Source organism: Antechinus flavipes, chromosome 2, assembly GCF_016432865.1.
Source record: "Antechinus flavipes isolate AdamAnt ecotype Samford, QLD, Australia chromosome 2, AdamAnt_v2, whole genome shotgun sequence".
Lineage (NCBI taxonomy): Eukaryota > Metazoa > Chordata > Mammalia > Dasyuromorphia > Dasyuridae > Antechinus > Antechinus flavipes.
The window spans coordinates 614,204,665-614,228,323 of record NC_067399.1 but is presented as its reverse complement, the minus strand read 5'-3'; the positions used below and the strand labels follow the sequence as shown (position 1 = coordinate 614,228,323).

General features: G+C 39.8%; 1 protein-coding gene and 1 long non-coding RNA gene across 2 annotated transcripts in view; one reads left to right on the top strand and one right to left on the bottom strand.

Moving 5' to 3' along the window:
• The window catches only part of UBTD1 (ubiquitin domain containing 1), a 59,425-nt gene that overhangs the window by 19,043 nt on the left and 16,723 nt on the right, over positions 1–23,659 (bottom strand). The window lies entirely within an intron of this gene.
• LOC127551755 (uncharacterized) lies at positions 1,580–14,974 on the top strand. Its single transcript, XR_007951162.1, has 2 exons — positions 1,580–5,372; positions 10,807–14,974. It is a non-coding gene; the product is annotated as an uncharacterized LOC127551755 (long non-coding RNA).

Genomic DNA, 23,659 nt, shown 5'->3' with positions numbered 1-23,659 from the left:
TCCTGATTCCCAGCCCAGTGTCTTTCCTATCTACCCAGCAATCTCCCTGTCCCCATTATTTTTTCCTTTTGTGCTTCTTCCCTTCCCTAGGATGATAATAGCATAGCAAACAAATGGCCAGAGGAAGGATGGAATAGGGCCCAGAGACACACACCTCTGAGCATGCCCACAACAGCTGCTCACTCCTCTGTACAACACTCTGGTTTTCTGAAGGTCAAGGAGGTCACCAAAAACCTGCCCAAGCACAAGAGGACTGTGCTAGGGAAGGAAATGCTTCTGAGTCTGACTCGGGAGGAAAAGGTGGGGTTTGACACAGTTTCCTTTATGGCCCAACACCCAGCATCCCAGGTGCTGTCACATAGCCTGAACTCGTTCCAACAGCACAGTGGGGATCCATGAAGCAGACAGGGCCCCCCGAGGTCCTGAAGCTGCTGAGAATGAATCCCAAACAAGAACCCACCTTAGCCTTATGGCCCAAGTCAGCTCTACGGCAGTTTGGTTCCTGGATGATTTGGGGCAAACCAGGGGATCACCGAGTCTTACTTCGTGTGGCCCTGTGGAAGGGCAGAGCTGAATCCAAGCCAATCCTTACTTCCCTTGTGCGGCCAGGCTGGGGAACGGGGGCAGGGAAGGAGCTCTGTGGCGGGGGCAGGCTGCGCGCCTCGGCCTCGGGATCAGCCAGACAGCAGAACTGGCCGGCCAAAAATGGCTCTGGAGGGGACCACGAGTCTCCCAAGCAGTCTATCCCCTGGGACAGAGGAAGAGCTGGCTGAGGCAATGAATGAATGAGCCACCTCACCTTTCCCAGGACCAGTCTGACAAGGGTTCCAGCTCTGTAGGGCAAAACTGTGAGTCAGGCAGCTGTGTGCTTCATGGAGAGCAGGGCATCAGGTTAGTTCCCATTCTGCCAAGTGTGCAGGGGGCCCCCTCCTCACCCCCACCCCACGCAGCGCTGAAGATAAGGACAAGATTGCACAGTGAAACACAAGTCAATGTCCTGGATGGGGCTGCTGAAGGCAGGTCCCGGCTGGTGTCTGCTTGGAGATACCCCTCCTTCCTCTCCTTGTCATGGGGGTGCAGACTGCCAGTGGATTGGGAAAGGAGGCAGGAAGCTAAAAGACAATAGGCATCTGCTTTCAGCGTAACCTCTCTGGGGAGAGGAGAGAGAAAGGAGAGGAAGAGGGACAGGAAGGAAGAGAAGCAAGGAGAGGCAGAAGGAATGGATAAACATGAGGGGGAGGGGGAGACACAGGTGTGCATACTTAACCCTGATGGCTGTGCTCTGTACAGACTAGAAAGACAACTGCAATTTCAGGGTTCACTCTAGAGGGATCATAAACTTCTGAGTATGAAGAAAGGGGACACCAATCTGGGGACTTTGCTGCTTACTACTTCAACAGTCAAAGGAGATCCCTTTAAAAAAAAAAAAAAGTGATGATGACCCTCCACAACAGTTCAAACAGTTTATCTTAACTAAGACTAAAGTGTTGAAAGGAAAGAAACAAGCAATTATTAAGACCTACTGTGAGCCAGGTAGTGTGCTGAGTACTTACTGACACAACAACAATGGAAGGAAGGTTCTGTTATTTCTCATTTACATTTAAGGAAACAGAGTCAAATGTCAAGTGACCTGCCCAGGTCACACAGCTAATAAGGGTCTGATACAAGAATTAAAATTTAATTTTTCTGAGCCAAGATTCTATCCACTGCACAACCTAGAGATTTCTGACTGGAAACCTAGCTTTGGTAGGACAAATGCTCATGTACAACAGTAGCTTTTCCACCATTACTGTTATTTCTTAAATGAATACCGCTCCCCCCACCCCAATTAGAAGTGACCTGTCCTTCCCCTTACCTCACAGCTGCTTTTCCCCTACTTTACCAGAATTTGTCCACATCACTTATTACCCCAAAATGACAAGCTCCTTATGGGCCTTAGGGGTAGATAACTTCATCTACCAGCACAGATTGTAACCTTTATGATGACAGTCCCCAAATCTACACATCCAGTCTCCCATCTTATTATCTCTGACTCTTCCTCATTCCTCTACATCCAATAAACTGCGTCTGAACTATCTCTTAAATCTTCCAGTAAAGTAGAAGCTTCTTGAGATCAGAAGCCATTTTTAGTTTTGCCTTTGTGTTCCTGGCTCCTAGCATAAAGAGTACCTTGTACAGAGCAGGAGCTTAATAAATGTTTGCAGGAGGAAGAGCGAGGTGGTGCAGTGGATAGAGCACCCGCCCTGAAATCAGGAGGACCTGGGTTCAAATTTGACCTCAGACACTTAACACTTCCTAGTTGTGTGATCCTGGGCAAGTCACTTAACCCCATCTGTCTCCGCAAACAACAACAAACATAAGCTTGCAGGACTGGGCTGTGCTTCCTTTCCATACCCATGAATCACCACTGGTCTCTTTTGCTCTCCCATTCATCCTTTATAAGGCTGCAAAAACAACTAAAGCACAGGACTGCCCTGTTCTGGGGCTCCTAAAGGTCCCTAGCCAGTGGAGGACACAGCTCTCCAACCCACCATTCCAGTCGTACTGTCCCTGGCTCCCCTTTATATACAGCCCATTCTGGTCAAACGAGACTAACCCTTCACTAATCTCCATTTGTCTTCTCCCACCTTCGTGTCTTGTATATGGGCTGTGCCTCTCATGTGGAATGTTCTCTCCACAACTCCACCTATTGCAAACCTCTCTTCCTTCAAGATCCAGCTCCTCTCTATCCTTTCCTCCAGCGGGAAAGTGATCTCTCCTTCCTTTTACTGTGCTTGTGGACACATGGCATACACCATCCCTAGAGCATAAGCTCCTTGAAAAAAGGGCCTGTTCTTCATCCCAGCATTTCCAGAGTCATGTTCAGTGTCTTGCATATAGAGTTTCTCTAGTTGAATTTGCATCTTTCCAGCACCCAGAGTGCTGCTCAGAGCAGGTAATAAATGTTTAATGAATGAATCATTATTTCTCTACTTTACCTACTGTAACCCTCACCATCCCATCTTTCACTAAGCAATAGATGCAACAACTTGGAGGTTCACTAACTATACCTTCTAACTTTTCTCCTTAATATTCCATGAATATATCAGCCATCACTGAAAAGGAAGAGGAAAGATTAAATATGGGCACTACTGTGTGTATATATATAGACACACTTGAATTTAATGTATTCCCTAAACTAAGCCTCTTATACTTACCTCTCTCCCCCTCTTAAGAGCCTCATACCAAAGCTTAAGTGAAGGAAAAAGCAAGGAAGAAAATCTTTTCTTCTCAGAATTTCCTTCTTTTTAAAATTTAAATGGTATTTTTTTCAAATACATGCAAAGATAGTTTTCAACATTCATCTTTGCAAAACCTTGTGCTCCAAATTGTCTCCTCTTCTGTCCCCAGGCTCCCCCTTCCTGCTCCCCAAGAGAGCAAGCAATGCAACATAGGTCGAACATGTGCAGTTCTTCTAAACATATTTCCATTTTCATCATGCTATGCAAAAAAGAAAAAAAGGGGGGGGAGGAAAGGATGAAAACAAAACAACAAACAGCAACAACAAAAATATTATCCTTCACATTCAGTCTCCATTGTTCTTTCTCTGGACATGGATAGCACTTTCCATTACAAGCTACAACTACCTTGAATCACCTCATTGTTGAAAAGAGTCAAGTCCATCACAATTGATCATCACATTATCCTATTACTGGGTTCAATGGAGAACTTTATTATTTTTTTAAAAAATTAATTTAATATTTTCTCCCAATTATGTTCCAAACAATTTTCTTTTTACATTTGTTTAAGATTTTTGAGTTCTATGTTCTCTGCTTATCACCACCCACAATTAAGAAACTGCATGAAGTTATGCAAAACATTTCCATTATAGTCAAATTGTGAAAACAGATCTCCCACCCTAATGAAAATAAAAACTCTCAAGAAAAATTAAGTTAAAAATAAAGAGAAAGATAGAATAATAGAGAATGTTTCGATCTCTATACAGACTCGATAACTTCCTTCTCTGGCTATGGATAGAATTTGTCACCATATGTCCTTTCGTACAGTTATACATGATTATACTGAGAATAGCAAAGTCATTTACAGCTGGTCATCCCAGAACATTGTTATTACTTTGTATACAGTATATTTTCACTTGATTCATGGAAGACTTTCCGGGTTATTTAGTTTTCTTCCTAAGAGTATCCTGCTCATCATTTCGCAGAGAATATTATTTCATTAGAGTAACTTGCTTCAAAATTTTTTTAATAAATACTATTACTAGTTCTATTCTCCCCCTCCCCCCATATATTTTCTCTCTCTTTGTGCCCTGTCTCTCCTCAAAAATGTTTTGCTACTAATATGCTGTCTCTTTTTATCATACTCTTCCATTCCCAAATCCCATTCCCCTTTCCTATTTTCCTGCAGGATAAGATAGAACTTCTATACTTGTATTGAGTATGTATGTTATTTCCTATTTGAGCCAATTCTGATGAGAGAAAGGTTCACTCACATTCCACTCTCTCTTCCTTCTCTTTCTTTACAATAAGAGCTTTTTCTTGCCTCTTTTTTTTTTTAATGGCAGATAATTTGTACCATTCCACTTTTCTCTTTCTCTTTCTCCCACTCCATTCCTCTTTCATCCCTTAATTTCATAATTTTTTTAGAAAAGATTTTATCCCTTCACATTCAACTCATACTCGTGTCCTCCATCTATATACCTGCTAACTTTCATAATGAAAACATTCTAATGCATCATCCTTCCATGTAGGAATGTAAACAAACCTTATTAATTCCCTTATACTACATCACTTCCCTATGCTTCTTGAGTTTTGTATTTGAAAATCAAATTTTCCATCCAACTCTTCTTGTCATCACAAATGCTTGTAAATCCTGTTTCATTGAATGAGCATTTTTTCCTCTGAAGGATTATACTCAATTTTGCTGGACAAGTGATTCTTTGTTGCAACTCTACCTCCATTGTTCTCCAGAATATCATATTCCAAGTCCTCTGGTCCTTTAATATAGAAGGTCCTAAATCTTGTGTTACCCTGACTGTGGTTCCACAATACTTGGAACTGCTTCTTTCTAAATGTTTGCAATATTTTCTTCTTGACCTGGGAGTTCTGAATTTTGGTTATAATATTTTGGGGAATTTTTATTTGGGGAGCTCTTTCTGGAAGTGATTGGTGGATTGTTTTAATTTATATTTTATTCTCTGGTTCTAGAATATCAGGACAATTTTCATTGATAATTTCTTGAAAGAGATAACTGTATAAATATGTATACATATATTGGCTTTAACATGTATTGCAATAGATTTAATATGTATTGGATTACCTTCTAGCGAGGGAAGGGGTTGGAGGGAAGGAGAGGAAAATTTGGAACAAAAGGTTTTGCAAGGGTCAATGTTGGAAAAAATTACTCATGCATATGCTTTGTAAATAAAAAGCTTTAATAAATAAAAAAGAGAAAGAAAAAAAAAGAGAGGGAAAAAAAGATCCTTTCTTGAAAGATAATGTTGTGCTCTTCTTTTCATCATGACTTTTGGGTAGATCAATACATTTTAAACTATCTCTTCTGGATTCATTTTCCAGGTCAGTTGTTTTTCCAACGAGATATTTAACTTTTTTTTCTATTTTTTTTGTTTTGCTTTATTCTATCTTGATTTCTCATAAAATCATTAGCTTTCATTTGCTCAATTCTATTTTTTAAGGAATTATTTTCCCCAGTGAGCTTTTGTACTTCCTTTCCCAATTGGTTAATTTTGGTTTTTAAGGCATTTTTCTCATTAGCTTTTTGTATTTCCTTTTGTACCTCTCTCTCAATTCTTTCCCTATTTTTTTTTCTCTTTCTCTTATTTGATTTTCAAAATCTCTTTTTTTTTTCTACAACGACCTGAGCCCAGTTCTTATTTTTCTTGGAGGCCTTGGATGTAGGAGCTTTGACTTTATCATCATCTTCTGAGTGTGGGTTTTGATCTTCCTTGGTAAAAACTTTCAATGGTCAGAAACTTTTTTTGCTTTCTATGCATTTTAATAGCTTATTATCCTGCTTTTAACTCTTTGTTAAATAGGGATCTGTTTCCAGGGCTCTGTCCTAAGCTTCAGGGGTTTTGTGCAGCTGTTTTCAGAACTCCTTTTAGGAATGTGATCACAAGCACTCTTTTCAGCCCTGGAGCTGTTTAGGTGTTTCCCTGCCCCATTATGTAGCTATAAGATCTAGTCTGCTGGCCTGGACTGGGGCTCTGCTGAACACCAGCTTTCACCTGTTGTGACAGACCCTCTCCACTGACCTTTCCAGTCCTCCCTGGTGTCCGTAGGTTGAGAGGTCCAGAGGCTGCCAGCAGTGCTGCTGATGCAGAAGTTCAGCCTAGCTGATGCTAAAAGTCCGAGCTTTTGCTGCGATTGACTGGTAGGGCTCCCGCTCTGGTTGCACAGACCTTCTCTGCTGACCTTCCAGGTCCTCTTTGGTATCTCTGGGCTGAGAGGTCCAGAAGCCTCCAGCACTGCTACCGATTCAGAGATGGGGCCCGGGCTGGGACTGTAGGCTGGACTCCCACCTGGTGTCAGAACTTTTCTGGCTGAGCTTCTAAATTGCCCTCAGCTGGAGAAAGTTCCACTTCATCTTTTTAGGTGTTCTGTTTGAAGCAGTTTCGGGGAGAGACTGGGCAAGTTCCTGCTTTTACTCTGCTGTCTTAGCTCCCCAGGACTTTATTGTTAATACTAATTTGGTAAAAAATGCCATTATCAAAGATTTTTAAGTGCTCACAATGGTGAGCAGATAGAAGGGGTGGGGCAAAGAACAGAACATAATGTCAGAACTAGCTTCTGCAAGTCATCTGGTCCAATTCTATTATTTTACAGATGAGAAAACTGAGGCTCCGGTACATGATTAGTCTCAGTCACACATTAATTTACTGGCAGTCAACTTAAACCAATACTCCCGATCATTCAATCCAGTACAACTACTAGTATGCAAAACCTGGATTACCAAAAGGTCCTTACTTTTTAAAACTTACATTCATTAAAAACTGGCCCTTCTTATTCCTTATATTCCTAAAGGATTCCTTTTTGTTGGTCCTACATATAGTCACATGGCTACTATTGTTAGAGATAAGATGAGAACTGAGGTCTTCTGAGCCTTTCTACAATGAACATGTTTTAAAATCTGGTTTGGCTCAGGAGGCCCTGTTCCTCAGTGGAGTCAGAAAAAGAATAAAGATGAAAAAAGAACTCTTTGGAAAGTCATAATGTATGGGATGGGAGACACCCAAAGGACTGGAAAACATTCCAATGTTACAGAAAATTAGAATTTGAGACCTCTCACTCCCCCTCCACCCCTCCACCCCCGCCCTCAAAAGGATGAAAAGACTTTAGCCTCCACAGAATTGAGTAACAATCAGAATATAGCCAAGAAAGGGATTCTGAACCATTCAATATCTAAACTTTTATTAAGTACCTCAGGTGATACAAAACACTATACCAGGCCCTAGGGGGAAAAGATTTAGATAACAAATCAGTCACCCAAGTCTAGCAATCTAGTACTCCCAGAGCACAATCATTCTTGCCACTATTGAGGCTGTGGGACTTGGGGAAATCATTTGACCTAACTGGGCCTGTTTTTTCCTCATATAAAAAAATAAAGATATGGCCTCCATGATTTCTAAGCTTCTTTTCATATTGATTTAGATGGTCTTCCTAGAATAAGCACTTTATGTAATGTCGCAAATCCCACAAAAATTAACTTTTCATATAGACTTATGCCTTCCTTATCACATTTAGTGATAAATACAAAATAATATCCAAGCTCTTTAAAAGTGAAAAACAGAAGAAAGGGATTTTTAGCACTTTTGTACCATGGACACTATTAGTCTTTAGAGCTACAGACCCATTTTCAAGATAATAAACAAAAAAACAGGATTGTGAAAGAAACAAATTTACACTGAAATACAGTTATCAAACTTTTAAAAAATAAGTTCATGGATGTCAAGTTTAAAGAGTCTGAGGAATATGCATCAATGTATACAAATACATGTGCATATGTATATGTATCTATCTACGAATGTCTGTCTAACACTGAACCAGAAGAGAGATGAAGGCAGATGGTATAAAGATTTTGTAGAAACTGGAACATATGAGTTGGGTTTTAGGGAATGGGTAGAAAGTCAAAAGCCAAAGAGGGCAGAGGAGGTCACACAGATGGGGAGCAGGAGGCGAGAAAGTGCAGGTATGGTTCCGGGTTGTGAGGTTGGGGGAAGGACTGTTCAGTTTGTCTGCAGCAAGAATGCACAATAAGAAGTAACATGAGATTAAGGTTTACAAGTCCTGATAGTGCCAGAGCATGCTGGATGGAAGACAAAGAAATGTGACCTTTATACTACAGGAAATAGGAAACCTCTTGTAGGGTTTTGAGCAGAGGATTGACATAAAGGTTAGACTGAATATGAGAAGACCAATAAGGAGGCCTTATAATCAGGTGGGTAGAAATGAGGCACTTAAGTGAGGTACCTCCTTTCTGGAGCAAGGTAAAGCCTTTCATTCCTCTCTGATTCTCGATTCCACTGTTCCAAACCTCTCCAAAAAGCTTTCCGCACAAGCCCCCTGCCCACCCTACTCCTGGCCTCATTTTTTGTTGAGAAAATAAAGAGTATTTCCATTGAGTTCCCTCTTTTCCCCTTCTTTACACCTTAAAAGCCAATAGTTAACCATTTAAATTCTGTCCTATCCTGTGCTCTCAACTCCCTTGCTGCTCTTTTCTTGCCAAATCTTAGCCCAGATTTATCTCAAGCCACCAGTTGCAACTGGAAAAAAAATCTTGCAACTGTGCCTTACAGCCTAAATTCATTCCATCCAATCTCCACTGGATGCTCCCAACAGTAAGGAATTCCTTTTATTCTTCTCTATTTGGTTCCCTGTTGCACTCCTCCAGAAGCTTCGAACTTTTTCTTCCCCTACTCTCAGCTGCCGATCTTGCCTCTCTCACGAGACTACCATCTCAAGTTAACTTCCTTCTTTCTTTCCTTCCTTTCTTAGTCAAATGGGACATCTCTCTGTTCCTCATATACAATACTCTTTTGTCTCTGTAATTTTATTACTGCTTTTCTGACTAGCTAGCTATAAATGCAGCACAAGAACCATCTTCTGTTAGCAGTTCCAGATTTCAAACTGTATTACAAATCAGTAATCATCAAAACAATCTGGTACTGGCTAAGAGAGTAATGGATCAGTAGAAAAGACTGGGTACACAATACACAGTAATAGATTATCATATTAATCTAGTGTTTGGCAAACACAACGATCTAAGCTTTGAGGGCAATAACTCAATGGCTGAACAAAAATTTCTGGGGAAATGTAGACCAAAATAAGGTCAAAATGGATTAATGATTTAGACACAAAAGATGATTTAAGATAAGTAAACTGAGAGGGAGAAGGAACATGGAAAAATTTACCTGTCAGATCTATGAATGAGAGAAGAATTTATAACTAAAGAAAAAAAAGTATCACTAGAAATAAAATTGATAATTTGAAATGCATAAAATTTAAAAAAGATTTTGTAAAAACAAAATGCTTCTCAAATATATAGGAATTGATTCAAATTTATATAAATAAGAGCTATTCCCCAACTGATAAATGGTCAAAGAATATGAACATGAAGTTTTCAGAACTCAAAGCTATCAATACAAGTCAACATGAAATAATGCTCTAAATCACTATTGACTAGAGAAATGCAAATTAAAACAACTTTGAGATATCATCTTACACCTTTCAAATTGGCTAACAAGACAAAAAAGGAAAATGATAAATGCTGAAATGGATGTAAAAAATAGGGACACTATGCATTGTTGGTGGAATTGTGAACTGGTTCAACTATTCTGGAGAACAATTTGAAACTATCTATGCCTAAAAGACTACAAAACCATGCACACCCTTTGACCCAGCAACAGCACTAATTCTGTATCCTAAAGAGATTAAAGAAAAGGATAAAAGAGCTATTTGTACAAAAATATTTATAAGCAGCTATTTCTGGTGTCAAAGAATTGGCAATTGAGGAGATGCGTATCAATTGGAGAATGGTTGAACAAATTATCGTTTATGCTTATGATGGTATATTACTGTGCTATAGGAAATGGTGAACAAGATGACTTCAGAAAAACACGAGAAATCTTATACAAACTGTTGCAAACTGAAATGAGCTGAACCAGAACAATATACATAGTATGATGATTAGTTATTTTAGCTATTCTCAGCAATACGACGATCCAAAAACAATTTTATAGATCCCACAATGAAAAATGCTGTCTACCTCCAGAGAGAACTGATGAACTTTGGGTACAGACAGAAGATAAATTTTTCATTTTCTTTATGCTTCTTACTTTTAATTGTTTTTGCAACATGGCTAATATGGGAATGTTCTACCTGACTTCACATGTATAACTGATACACTGTTTGCCTTCTCCATGGATGAGAGAAAAATAGAACAGAAAAACAGAATTTGGAACTCAAATTTAAAAAAAAAATCATTGTTATTGAAATGATTCAAACCAATTCCACTTGTGCAGTGATGAAGAAAACCATCTACACCCAGAAAGAAAACCATAGGAACAGAGGGTGGAACACAACAACATTCTCATTCTGTCATTTGCTTGCCATTTTGTTTTTTCTCAATTTTTCTTTTTCTTTCTTCTTGATCTGATTTTTGTTGTGCAACCAGTAACTATATAAATATGTATACAAATATTGGATCTATCGTGTTTCAACATATTTAACATGTTTTGGACTACCTGCCAGATGAGGGAGGAGGTAGGGGGAAAATTTGTAACAAAAGGTTATGCAAGGGTCAATGTTGGAAAAATTACTCATGCATATGCTTTGTAAATAAAAAACTTTAAAAAAATTACAGACATCATTTTCCCATCTTAAAAAAAATCAATGTTAAAAATAATTAAAACTATCTTTTTGTAGAAGCCTTTTCTAAGCCTCTCCTCCAACTGCTGCTGCCCTCCCCCCCAAACTAACTTGTACTATAGTCTTGTTTTTGTTTGTATTTATTTATCTTATCTTCATGCTGGGTGTGTATTAGCTATCTTTTAATTCTTTAATTCTTAATTCATTCTTCTTGATTCCACAGGGCCTGGTGGAGAGTACATACTTATTAGTTGATTGAGATCATCCTCCAATCTCTTTTTACTTCAACTTGCACCCCCCATCTCCTTTCCTCTGGTCTTCTCCAGCACGGCACTTTTTCAATTGTCCCACTCTCCTGGATATGACCCTTCTCTCTTCTCTGCATTTTCTTGCCCAGGGTTCAGTGATGAATTTCCCCTTCAACCTATCTGACCACTCCTCATTTTCTTTCTTTGGCTCCTAACTATGGGCATTCCCTAGGCACCTATCCAGGGGCCCTTTTCTCTTGTATTAGTGATCTTTTTGCCCCCTCTGGATTTAGCTATTATTATGCAAAGTACTTCTAGATTTATATATCTAGAAATAGTTTTTCTCTTGGGCCCCAATAGTACATCACTGACATTTTAAATTAGATGTCTTATGGGCACCTCAAAATCAACATGTCAAACGAAAATTCATTTTCTTTTCTCCCAAGACCACCCATCTTCAGAATTTTCTATTACTTTGAAAGGCAACACCATCGTCCTAGCCGTCTATCTCAGGTTTGCAAGTTCAACATTACTCTTGATTGTTGGCCTTCCTCACACCATCTATAATCAGTTACCAAATCCTGTCATTTCCTCCTCTCTCTCATTCATTTACTCCCTTGCTGTGCCCCTCGTCACTTCCCTCCCTCCCTTCTCTCATCCATCCTCCATACAGCTTATGTGTACAGGGATCTGACCATTTTAGTTCCTATCTCTAACTAACAACTTCAACAGCTCCCCTGGTTTCAAATACAAACTGCTCCATGGTCCGTGGACCTTCCCACTTGCTGGGCTCCCTTTCTCACTCTCTGCCTCCAGGTACCCGCACTTCCTCCTCACCAGCTCTGAATCCCTTCTTTCTTTCAAAACTCATCCCAAACACCATTTTCTACATGAAACCTTTCCGGTTCCCCAGGGCTACGCCTCTGACTCTTATCCATCTGTCACTTCCCTCAAAAGAAGGGAAGCTTCTTAAAGGTGATAACTCTGGGGTCCCGGAGCTCCCCTATGCCTCAGCAAAGGAGACAGACTTGAGAGCTGTTATAGATAGAACCTCTCTATAGGGTAGAGGGTCTAACGTGGGAGACAATCCATGGCAATACCGTTGATAAAATTGGTTAGGCCAAGAGGAGCTAGTTTGGGAAGGGAAAATCACAAGTTGTATTTGAGAGGGCAACAAGATACTCAGAAAGAACTATCCTAAAGCAGTTGGAGGTGCAACTCCCAGACACTGGATCACAGACTTTAGAGCAGGTAAAGAAGTGAGACCCAGGGAAGCTAAGTAACAGGCCTACAGTCACACACATAAGTGGCAGGACTGGGATGTGCATATAGGCTCACTTTTTCCAAGCTTTGGTTAGGGGTGACTAGTTAGCTTTCTCAGAGATCTTGAAAAGATTAAAATGGAATGAATAAATGCTATCTCTTTTCACTCTAATACATATGGGGATCCCTCCACTAATCACCATGTCATGCTGATCTATTCCCAAGTTCACAAGGTGGAGAGGGGAGGTGGTTATCAGAGAAACAGTGACTGATATTCTGAGTCATTTTTGGAAGCTAATTTAGATCAGAACTCTTAAGAGTATGAATCTCAATTCTACCACTTCGCTATTCTGCTAAAAATCATGATATAATATCTTAATTGTGATACTTGCTTTTTAACAATTGCTTTTTCATTCATTTAAAAAAGTAGAAATGAAGGGCACCTAGGATGACCAGATTTCAGATTATATTTAAAAACAATTAACATAGAAACTACCTAGTACTGGCTAAAAAATAAAAGTAAAAAAAGCAGATCAACAGAATGAAGAGATGAGGAAAATCTGAAAGCACAAAATGAATTCAATGACCCAGTGGTCAATAAATTCTATGCTGGCATTTTACATCACACACCAAAACAAATTCCAAATGCATAAGTAATCTAATGTAAAATGTCACACCACACAAAAATAAGAACTTTTAGATCTGTAGCTAGGAGAATTCTTAAGCAAACAAGATACAGAGGAAATTATATGAGACAAAATCGACAAGTTTTTATTATATAAAATGTTAAAACTTTCACACAAACAAAATTAATGTAATTAGAACAAGAACCTGTCAAGTGGGGAAACATTTGTATCAAGTATCTCAAAAACAGGAACCTAAGATCTAAGATCCATAGAAAAGTGACAAATATATTATGGGTAAGTTATTTTCTAGTAGTTAAATAGTCAAAGGATGTGAAAAGTTTGAAAAGGAAATGTAAACTCAATTTTTCATCTATAAAACAGGGGAATGAATTAGATGGTTTCTGATGTCCGTTCAAAGCCAAGGACTGTAAGATCAGCCACTGTAAGAAAGAATGCTCCAAATGAATCCCTAGTTAAAGTGCAAATTTTTTTTTTTTTACTATTTTTTTTAATTTAATAATTACTTTATGTTGACAGAATCCATGCCAGGGTAATTTTTTTTTTTTTTACAACATTATCCTTTGCACTCGTTTCTGTTCCAATTTTTTTCCCCTCCCTCCCTCCACCCCCTCCCCTAGATGGCAAGCAGTCCTTTATATGTTGGATATGTTGCAGTATATCCTAGATACAATATATGTTTGCAGAACCGAACAGTTCTCTTGTTGCATAGGGAGAATTGGATTCAGAAGGTATAAATAACCCGGGGAGAAAAACAAAAATGCAGATAGTTCACATTCGTTTCCCAGTGTTCTTTCTTTAGGTGTAGCTGCTTTTGTCCGTCATTTATCAATTGAAACTCAGGTTCTCTTTGTCAAAGAAATCCACTTCCATCAAAATATGTCCTCATACAATATCGTTGTCGAAGTGTATAATGATCTCCTGGTTCTGCTCATTTCACTTAGCATCAATTCATGTAAGTCTCGCCAGTCCTCTCTGTATTCATCCTGCTGGTCATTTCTTACAGAACAATAATATTCCATAACATTCATATACCATAATTTACCCAGCCATTCTCCAATTGATGGGCATCCATTCATTTTCCAGTTTCTAGCCACTACAAACAGGGCTGCTACAAACATTTTGGCACATACAGGTCCCTTTCCCTTCTTTAGTATCTCTTTGGGATATAAGCCCAATAGAAACACTGCTGGATCAAAGGGTATGTACAATTTGATAATTTTTTGGGCATAATTCCAGATTGCTCTCCAGAATGGTTGGATTGTTCACCAACAATGCATTAGTGTCCCAGTTTTCCCGCATCCCCTCCAACATTCATCATTATTTTTTCCTGTCATCTTAGCCAATCTGACAGGTGTGTAGTGGTATCTCAGAGTTGTCTTAATTTGCATTTCTCTGATCAATAATGATTTGGAACACTCTTTCATATGAGTGGTAATAGTTTCAATTTCATCCTCTGAAAATTGTCCGTTCGTATCCTTTGACCATTTATCAATTGAAGAATGGCTTGATTTCTTATAAATTTGAGTCAGTTCTCTATATATTTTGGAAATGAGGCCTTTATCAGAACCTTTAACTGTGAAGATGTTTTCCCAGTGTGTTGCTTCCCTTCTAATCTTGTTTGCATTAGTTTTGTTTGTACAAAGGCTTTTTAATTTGATGTAATCAAAATTTTCTATTTTGTGATCAGTAATGGTCTCTAGTTCATCTTTGGTCACAAATTTCTTTCTCCTCCACAAGTCTGAGAGATAAACTATTCTATGTTCCTCTAATTTATTTATAATCTCGTTCTTTATGCCTAGGTCATGGACCCATTTTGATCTTATCTTGGTATATGGTGTTAAGTGTGGGTCCATGCTAAAGTGCAAATTTAAACAATTATTAAGTCACATCCCACATCCATAAAAATGGCAATGACAGAAGATGGAAACAGTCAATTTTGTGTGATCTATGGGAAGCTAGTCACACTGTGTTTATGCTGTTAATGGAGTTGATAAGTGACCCATTCATGAGGGAGGGGAGAAAGAGAGGAGAGAAGATGGATTGCAACAATTATCAAAAATTAAGTCACTGAATTTTTCACAGCCTTGGACTCAGCTGTTACTCCTCTCCAGAAAAGAATAAGAAAAATAGTGGGGCAAAGTGAACTGAGGGTACTAGGGAGACCTGGTATGAGTCCTTCCCATTATACAAAATAACTGTCTTGAGCAAGTTACTTAAATTCTCAGTTCCCCAAGGAGCTCTCTGATTGGTGTAACCAGTGAAATTATAGGCCTGGATCTCGCCTCCCAAATGAAAAATATGAAGAACCCGGAGAGCTACAGAAAACCTTGTCTGCACTGACCCAGATCCATGAACAAGAACCAAAAAAAACATACATAATTCCAACAGTCAAGGAATCAAAACCAACACAAAAACAAAGCTGAACTCAAGGTTAGATGAAATAGAGCAACATTACTCCCAGGGAGTAGAGGATGAAATATCCCCATGCTCTTCTCCAGAAAGGAGCTCTGGTAGACTCTAGATACATGACATGCTGTCCTCTCTGCTTACTGCACAGGTCAGTGAGCCATAACACATTTTCTTTGTTAAAAGGGAAGTTCTTTAAAAGGTTTCAAGGTTTGTATAGGGAAATTAAGAATCCAGAAGACCAATTTAAAAAAGAAAAAAACCAATGTAATAGAAGCATATAGGACATGTTTTGGAAATATAGATTATATTGTGCAACCCTTGAATGACATGCTATAAGAAATACTGATAAATTCAGGATGCTTTAATCAGTGACACTTGCTTTCAAGGTGTTCCAGGTACAAGATAGACTGGGCAAGATAACCCAGTCTCTTGGCTCTGGGCATTTTCTCTGGCTGTCCTCCATTCCTGGAAAGTTCTCTCTCTCCAACTTTTCCTTATTAACTTACACAGCTTCCTTTAAGTTCCAATTAAAATCACATCTTTTAGGCCTCATTTCCAAAATATATAGAGAATTGACTCTAATCTATAAGAAATCAAACCATTCTCCAATTGATAAATGGTCAAAGGATATGAACAGACAATTCTCAGACAAAGAAATTGAAACTATTTATAGACATATGAAAATATGCTCCAAATCATTATTAATCAGAGAAATGCAAATTAAGACAACTCTGAGATACTACTACATATCTGTCAGATTGGCTAGAATGACAGGGAAAGATAATGGGGAATGTTGGAGGGGATGTGGGAAAACAGGGACGCTGATACATTGTTGGTGGAATTGTGAACACATCCAGCCATTCTGGAGAGCAATTTGGAACTATGCTCAAAAAGTTATCAAACTGTGCATACCCTTTGATCCAGCAGTGTTTCTACTGGGCTTATATCCCAAAGAGATACTAAAGAAGGAAAGGGACCTGTATGTGCCAAAATGTTTGTGGCAGCCCTGTTTGTAGTGGCTAGAAACTGGAAAATGAAAGGATGCCCATCAACTGGAGAATGGTTGAGTAAATTGTGGTATATGAATGTTATGGAATATTATTGTTCTGTAAGAAATGTTCAGCAGGATGAATACAGAGAGGACTGGCGAGACTTACATGAACTGATGCTAAGTGAAATGAGCAGAACCAGGAGATCATTATATACCACAACAACGATACTGTTTGAGGATGTATTCTGATGGAAGTGGATCTCTTCGATAAAGAGAGCCTTAATTGATCAAAGATGGACAGAAGCAGCTACACCCAGAGAAAGGACACTGGGAAATGAATATAAACTGCTTGCATTTATGTTTTTCCTCCCGGGTTATTTATGCCTTCTGAATCCAATTCTCCCTGTGCAACAAGAGAACTGTTCGGTTCTGCACATATATACTGTATCTAGTATATACTGTAACCCATTCAACATGTAAAGGACTGCTTGCCATCTGGGGGAGGGGTGGAGGGAGGGAGGGGAAAAATCGGAACAGAAGTGAATGCAAGGATAATGCTGTAAAAAATTACCCTGGCATGCGTTCTATCAATAAAAAGTTATTTAAAAAAAAAAAAATCACATCTTTTACAGGAAGCCTTCTCCTCTTAATCCTAGGGCCTTCTTTTTTGTCAACCTGAATATAACTTGTCTATTTGTTTGCATGTTATCTCCTTCATGAAAAAGCTCTTTGGGGGAAGGTTTTGTCTTTTGCCTTTTCATGTCCCTGGCACTTAAGTACTGTGCCTGGCACACAGTGGGTGCTTAATAGATGCTTATTGATTGATGCTCCAGTATAAGATCTGAAACTACTATAGAGAAACATTTAGATATTGATTTCTACAGTAACTGAGAGACCTCAAGATAAACAGCAACAACCAATGAATATGAAAGAGAATGTGGCAGGACAGTCAAAGGTCAGAAAAAGGTGAAGGGGAAAGAGGACAGTAGAAGGAGTGCAGGGGAGGGCAGAGACCTCTAGGTGAGCCGGAGACAAGTCAGAGACAGAGACCAGGATGAGGGGGGGGAGGGAAAAATCTCTCTCAGCCTCAGTTTCCTCCTCTGTAGAATCTGAACATCAATTGTAATAATGCTACTTCAGAGTTGGTCAAAAGAGATAATACATATAAAGCAAACTGCAATCCTCAAAATGCTACGTAAACGTTAGCTGTTGTTGCAATCCCAGCTATGTGGTGCCTTCATAAAGCTTGCTTCTCTCCCCTGCTCTTCCCCTCATGCACCTGAGCCTGCTCCTCTATCTCCCCATGCTGGCAGGCCCTGTTTAAATCCCACCTCCCCCAAGGAACCTGCGATTGCCCGCCCTGCCGCAGTAATTCTGCAGCACTTTACAGTCTGGCATGTTTCGGAGGCTGCTTGTGCTTCTGGAGGGCAGAAGCAGCTTGGGTTCCTTTGTATTTCTCATGGAGCCTAGTAGTGCAGAGTAGGTGCACCAGGAGTATTACTGAACTTCTGGTATTGAGGAAGATTCAAAACACATGAGCCATAGGTTAAGATTACGCATACACCTTTGTTCAATTCCACAACTATTTATTAAGCACCATTTGTGTGCCAAGTATAGTTTGATGCTGGATATTCCCTCTTCCCCAGAGGAGGCAGCCAGGTGCTCAGTGGATAGAGGCCAGGGCCTAGAATCAGGGAGACCTGAATTCAAATTTGACCCCAGACACCAGCTACATAAGTAACTCTTGGCAATCACTTACCCTCTGCCTCAGTTTCCTCAATTGTACAAAGGATAATAACCCCTAACTCCCATGTTGTTGGGAAGATCACGAGATGGTCGTGGTAAAGCATTCAGGCCGGTGCCCGGCACATGCACGTTAGGTGAGATGACTGCTGTACGACAGCTACTGTTGTTAACCTCCTTTTTAACACTTTAACAGCTAACCCACTATTAAGAGGGGGTGAAGAGTGATCTTTCATCCAGTAAGAGCATACCCAGGAGGTCACAGGCTAGGCCTTGGAACAACTAAGGGAGGATTCAGGTGAGTTGACATCTCCCCAGTCATCTCTCGGAGCATACCTTCTCCCTAGGTTATTACAACCACTTCTTCACTAGCTTTCTTGCTTCCACTTTTTTCCTTGGGAATGGATTTATAGTGGTTACTCATATTAGGGATGCCCAGTGAAAAACCTCTGTCCTGCAATGTAGATCAGCAGCTGCTCTGCAAACTGGTCTTGGAGAGTTGCTGGGAAGCCTGAGAGATCTCCGAGCCAGCAGTTCCCATCAGTGGTGGGAGGAGAACTTCAATCTAGGTCTTCCTGACAGGTGAGCTCTCCAATTCGTTCTCTCTACACCCCCTCATGATGATCTTCATAACGTGCAACTGACTACCCATTCCCCTTGACATTAACTTTGGATAGGTTAGAAAGGAGATAGTAGAAGCCCCTCAATGCCCAAAGTAATCTTTACCATCTCCAATTTCTCAAAAGACTGTCTGAACCTCTCTAGCGCATTTACTATGTTCTCCTGATTATTGGCTGGATATTTAGAAACATGTCTTTTTTTCTGTAAGAGCCTTCATTGCTCTTTGGACTTGTGATGGAGAGTCTCATCTGTACCCAGAGTGAGGACTGTGGGGACTGAGTATGGATCACAACATAATATTCTCACCTTTTTTGTTTCTTTCTTTCTCAATTTTTTCCCCTTTTTGATCCTATTTTTCTTGTGCAGTATAACTGTAGAAATATGAGTAGAAAAATTGCATATATCTAACATATATTGGAAAGTTTGCCATCCAGAGGAGGGAGTGGGGAAAAGAGAAAAAAAAAATTGAAACACAAGGTTTTGCAAGGGTGAATATTGAAAATGTTCTATGCATACTTTTTAATTAAAGCTTTATATTTTCAAAACATATGCATGGATAATTCTTCAACATTTACCTTGCAAAACCTTGTGTTCCAATTTTTCCCTACCTCCCTCCAACCCATTCCCTAGATGGTAAGTAGTCCAATATATATTGAGCATGGCAGAAATATGTTAAATTCAATATATGCATACATATCTATAATTATCTTGCTGGGCAAGAAAAATCAAATCAAATCAGAAAAAAAAATGAGAAAGAAAAGAAAATGCAAGCAAACAACAACAAAAAGAATGAAAATGCTATGTTATAAACCACACTCAACAATCCTCTCTCTGAGTGTAGATGGCTCTTTTCAACACAAGATCATTGGAATTGGCCTGAATCACTTGTGGTTGAAGAGAGCCATGTCCATCAGAATTGATCATTGTATAATCTTGTTGTTTATGCATATGTTTTGAAAATAAAAAGCTTGCCCATCAACTGGAGAATGGCTGAGTGAATTATGGTATATGAATGTTATGGAATATTATTGTTCTATAAACAATCAGCAGGATGATTTCAGAAAGGCCTGGAGAGACTTACATGAACTGATGCTGAGTGAAATGAGCAGGACCAGAAGATCATTATATACTTCAACAACAAGACTATATGATGATCAATTCTGATGGAAGTGGTTGTCTTTGGCAATGAGAAGATCTAATTCAGATCCAACTGATCAGTGATGAGCCACACCCAGCAAAAGAACACTGGGAAACGAGTGTGGCCTGCTTGCATTTTTGTTTTTCTTCCCAGGTTATTTTTGCCTTTCTAAATATGATTTTTCTTGTGCAACAAGAAAACTATATAAATATGTACACATATATTGTATTTTAGGAATACTTTAACATGTTTAACATGTATGAGACTGCCTGCCATCTAGGGAAGGGGGTGGAGGAAAGGAAGGGAAAAGTTGGAAAAAGAAAAAAAGAAAATAAAAAGCTTTAAGGAAAAAAAAAAAAGAAACTTGTCTTTTAGTCCTTATTAGACTATTAACCTGCTTAAGAACACAGTCTGTCTCTGGATCCCTCCCAGTCCCTAACAGGCAGTTGCACAGTGTTTAACAAATTAACTGGTGAGCACATACAGTAGGAACAAGTCAAAGATTTCCCAGCATGCAACTAAGGAGCAGGTTTGATGACCACTGGTCTAGTGGCACAGAGTGTTCCTGTTTGAGCTTCTACTAAATCTTGCCTATCTTTCTAGGGACTTGAGTGTCACCTATAAAGTAAGAGATCTCTCTCCTTTCTCTGGCCCAGGACTGTGTGCAGACCAGTTAGAGAATAAATGTGGAGATGAGGGATGGTAAGCAAGAACAACAGAAAGCATGAGCAGTCTCCAGGGGAGGACAGCTCCAGAAAAAGAATGGAGACTTAAGTCAAATTATTTGGGCAGCATGGCACAGTGAATAAAACCATTAACTTATTAAGAGACAGGAAAGCCAGGTTTGTATCCTGGCTTGGCCAATTCCTACTATATGATCATGGGCAATTTTTTAAACCTCTCCTAACTTCAACTTCCTTCTCTGTAAATTGGGGACGATTCTTGCATCTCTCAGGTTTATTTAAAGGACAGGTCTTAAAGCCTACAGGTCACTCCCCAATCTTGCAGCATTTTCTAAGTCAAATTAGAAAAGAGATTCCTGGCTAGGACTGGTTCGATTACTTCAGAAGGTATGAGTCACAGGGCTAGCCATATCTAGCCAAAACTTGTGTTCCTTTCCCCTGAAGTCAGAAGCTGGAGACGGGATCATCTAACTGACACCCAGGAAAGGTCATCTAGTCCAACATGTATTTTATAGATGAGGAAATGGAGAGGAGTGAAGAAGTGATCAGCCCAGTACACTAACTAGCCTAAGGGATACGTAGCAATAGAAGTTTTGAATGCTGTAAGTTCACTTACCTTGGCAGTATACTTTCCAGGGATGTTCATATTGATCGTGAAGTTGACACATACAATGCCAGAGACAGCCCAGAGTTTGAGAGGTTTCAAGGGAAAGTGTGGGAGGAGAGCTATTAGACTGACTACCTACAGAGCCTCGTGCTGAGACCTCCTTGTTGTCTGCCTGCGAAACCTGGATAGTACCAGTACCGTGCCAGGAAACTGAATCGCTTCCGATTGAATTGTCTCAGGAAGACTCTGAAGACCACCTGGCAGGATAAGGTAGCAGACACTGAGGTCCTTTTCTTGAACCAAACTGCCAAGCGTTCCAACTGCTGCAGAGAGTACACTCCATCGGACTGGCCATTGTTCAAATGACAAAGAGACTATTTCTTGGAGAACTCACATGGGACAAGAACTCACAAGGTCAGAAAAAGTGACACAAGGACATCCTTGGAGTCTTAAGAACTTTTAAATCACTTATATGACATGGGAGACAATGGCACGGGACCACCCAGCATAGTATGCCCTCAGCAGAGAAGGGGTTGGGCTCCATGGGCAAAAGCCCAGAAGAAGCATGAGGTGCAAAGCTAGAGAAGCCACCCTCAGTGTTCACAGGGACTGTTTGCTTCCGACCAGTGAAGAGCACTCCGAGCTCCTATTGGTCTGATCAGCCAGTCGGACACACTGTAATTTAGTGATGTCACTCTAACACAGTGATGTCATTTTGGTCCTCTTCAAGAACAACGAACCACCAGCTCCAGAAAAGCAGCAGAACTTGGATGTTAACCCTGGTGCTTAATCTGGGACTTACTCCACTACAGCATAGTGCTTCTCACGTCACAACCTTCAATGGACTCATTATTTGCCTTTAGTTTTACAACTAAGAGATGCTGTCAGGCTATGGGCAGTGCATGAGTTCTATATTCTCCTGAAGCAAAACAAGGGTATATGTCAAGGAAGAAGGAAGTAAAAGTCCTCGATGTGCACAGTTTGCAAAGTACTTGCGGAACCTTCCTCATAAAAACACTTAGAAAACCAGAAGGAAGAGTGTGTTCCAGTAACTGCATTAAATCAGTCCCAGAATCCCAGGATTGTATTCTTGACTCATCACTAATTGATTTCATCAGATTGAGTCCCTTTCTCTTAGGTATATTTCACTACCTTCATCTACAAGATGGCAGACCTCAAGTATAATAGAAGCTGGACTACACTGCACTTCCTTTCAGAGCGGATCCTATCACCACCACAGATCATCAAAACAGTGAAAATCAAAGAATAATAAACTTAAATCAAGTATTTAGGGCGCCTATGAGTTTAAAACACAGAACTGAAGTTTTATACATACTGTGTTTCCCCGATAATAAGACCTATCCCGAAAATAAGCCCTCCCTTACTGTGTAAGATTCCTCTAAAATAAGCCCTCTAGTGTTTTTCTGGCCAAAAAAATTAATAAGACAGTGTCTTATTATCGGGGAAAACACGGTATGTTATAGAGAACGGCACTAACACTGATTTCTACAGCCTAATCAAAAAAGCCCATGCTAGTCGGCACTCAGTCTTTAAATAAAAGTGCTTATCTGATACAGGCACATTCCCCAAAAGAAGGCGGGAGGCTCACGGCTCTATCAAACTTTCAGAGGCCAGGTTACCATATACCACATAGTGGAGTGTTACAGAAAACAGAGACACCCCTCCCTTCAAAAAAAGGAGCTCAAGCTGGAACAGAAATAAGTGGCCAAGCAATCTTTGGCCACAGGTTGTGCCTGCTGATTCAGAAAAGCATCTCTTCTAGGCTAGGCTGGAATATCTCTCCCTTGATGCAGAAACCTTCCCTGACATAAAAGCAGAATCCTCGAGAGAACTAGGGAGGCATCTCCATCCCCACTCCTATAAAAAAAGGCCTTTCCCTTTCTCTGGCAGCATTCACTCTGTTCCTTCTGTCTTTTCCAAGGGAAGATGTATAGCAAGCACTCCCCAAATTCTGCTTCTCCAAAGTGATCAGATGAATGAAGCTGCTCAATGCTCCAAGAACAGATCTTGTCGATGGCAGCAGGGCAGAGTACATGGTACACTGTTTGGTTCTAGACACTATGTTCTTTTCTCTAGGAGAGAAAACCTCTGTGGGGCAAAAAACCAAGGGTGCTGCTTGCTTCACAAACTATGTAGGCTCTCTACTTAAAGAGTTTGCTGAATGTTTTCAGGAGCTAGCTTCTGGGTAAATGAGGTACATTTGCAGGTTGTTTTGCAAATCTTAAAAAGTATTCTAAAAATGTTGGCTATTATAAATACATTTGAAAATAGAGTAGAAAGAAAGTGATTAGGACAATAAGGTGTGAAAAAGCAGAGGAGACTAAATCAGATTAGACCATGAAAGAAGAGCACGGAATAAGTTATTAAAGTAAATGTTGTCATGTCCCAATTATAGTTTGCCA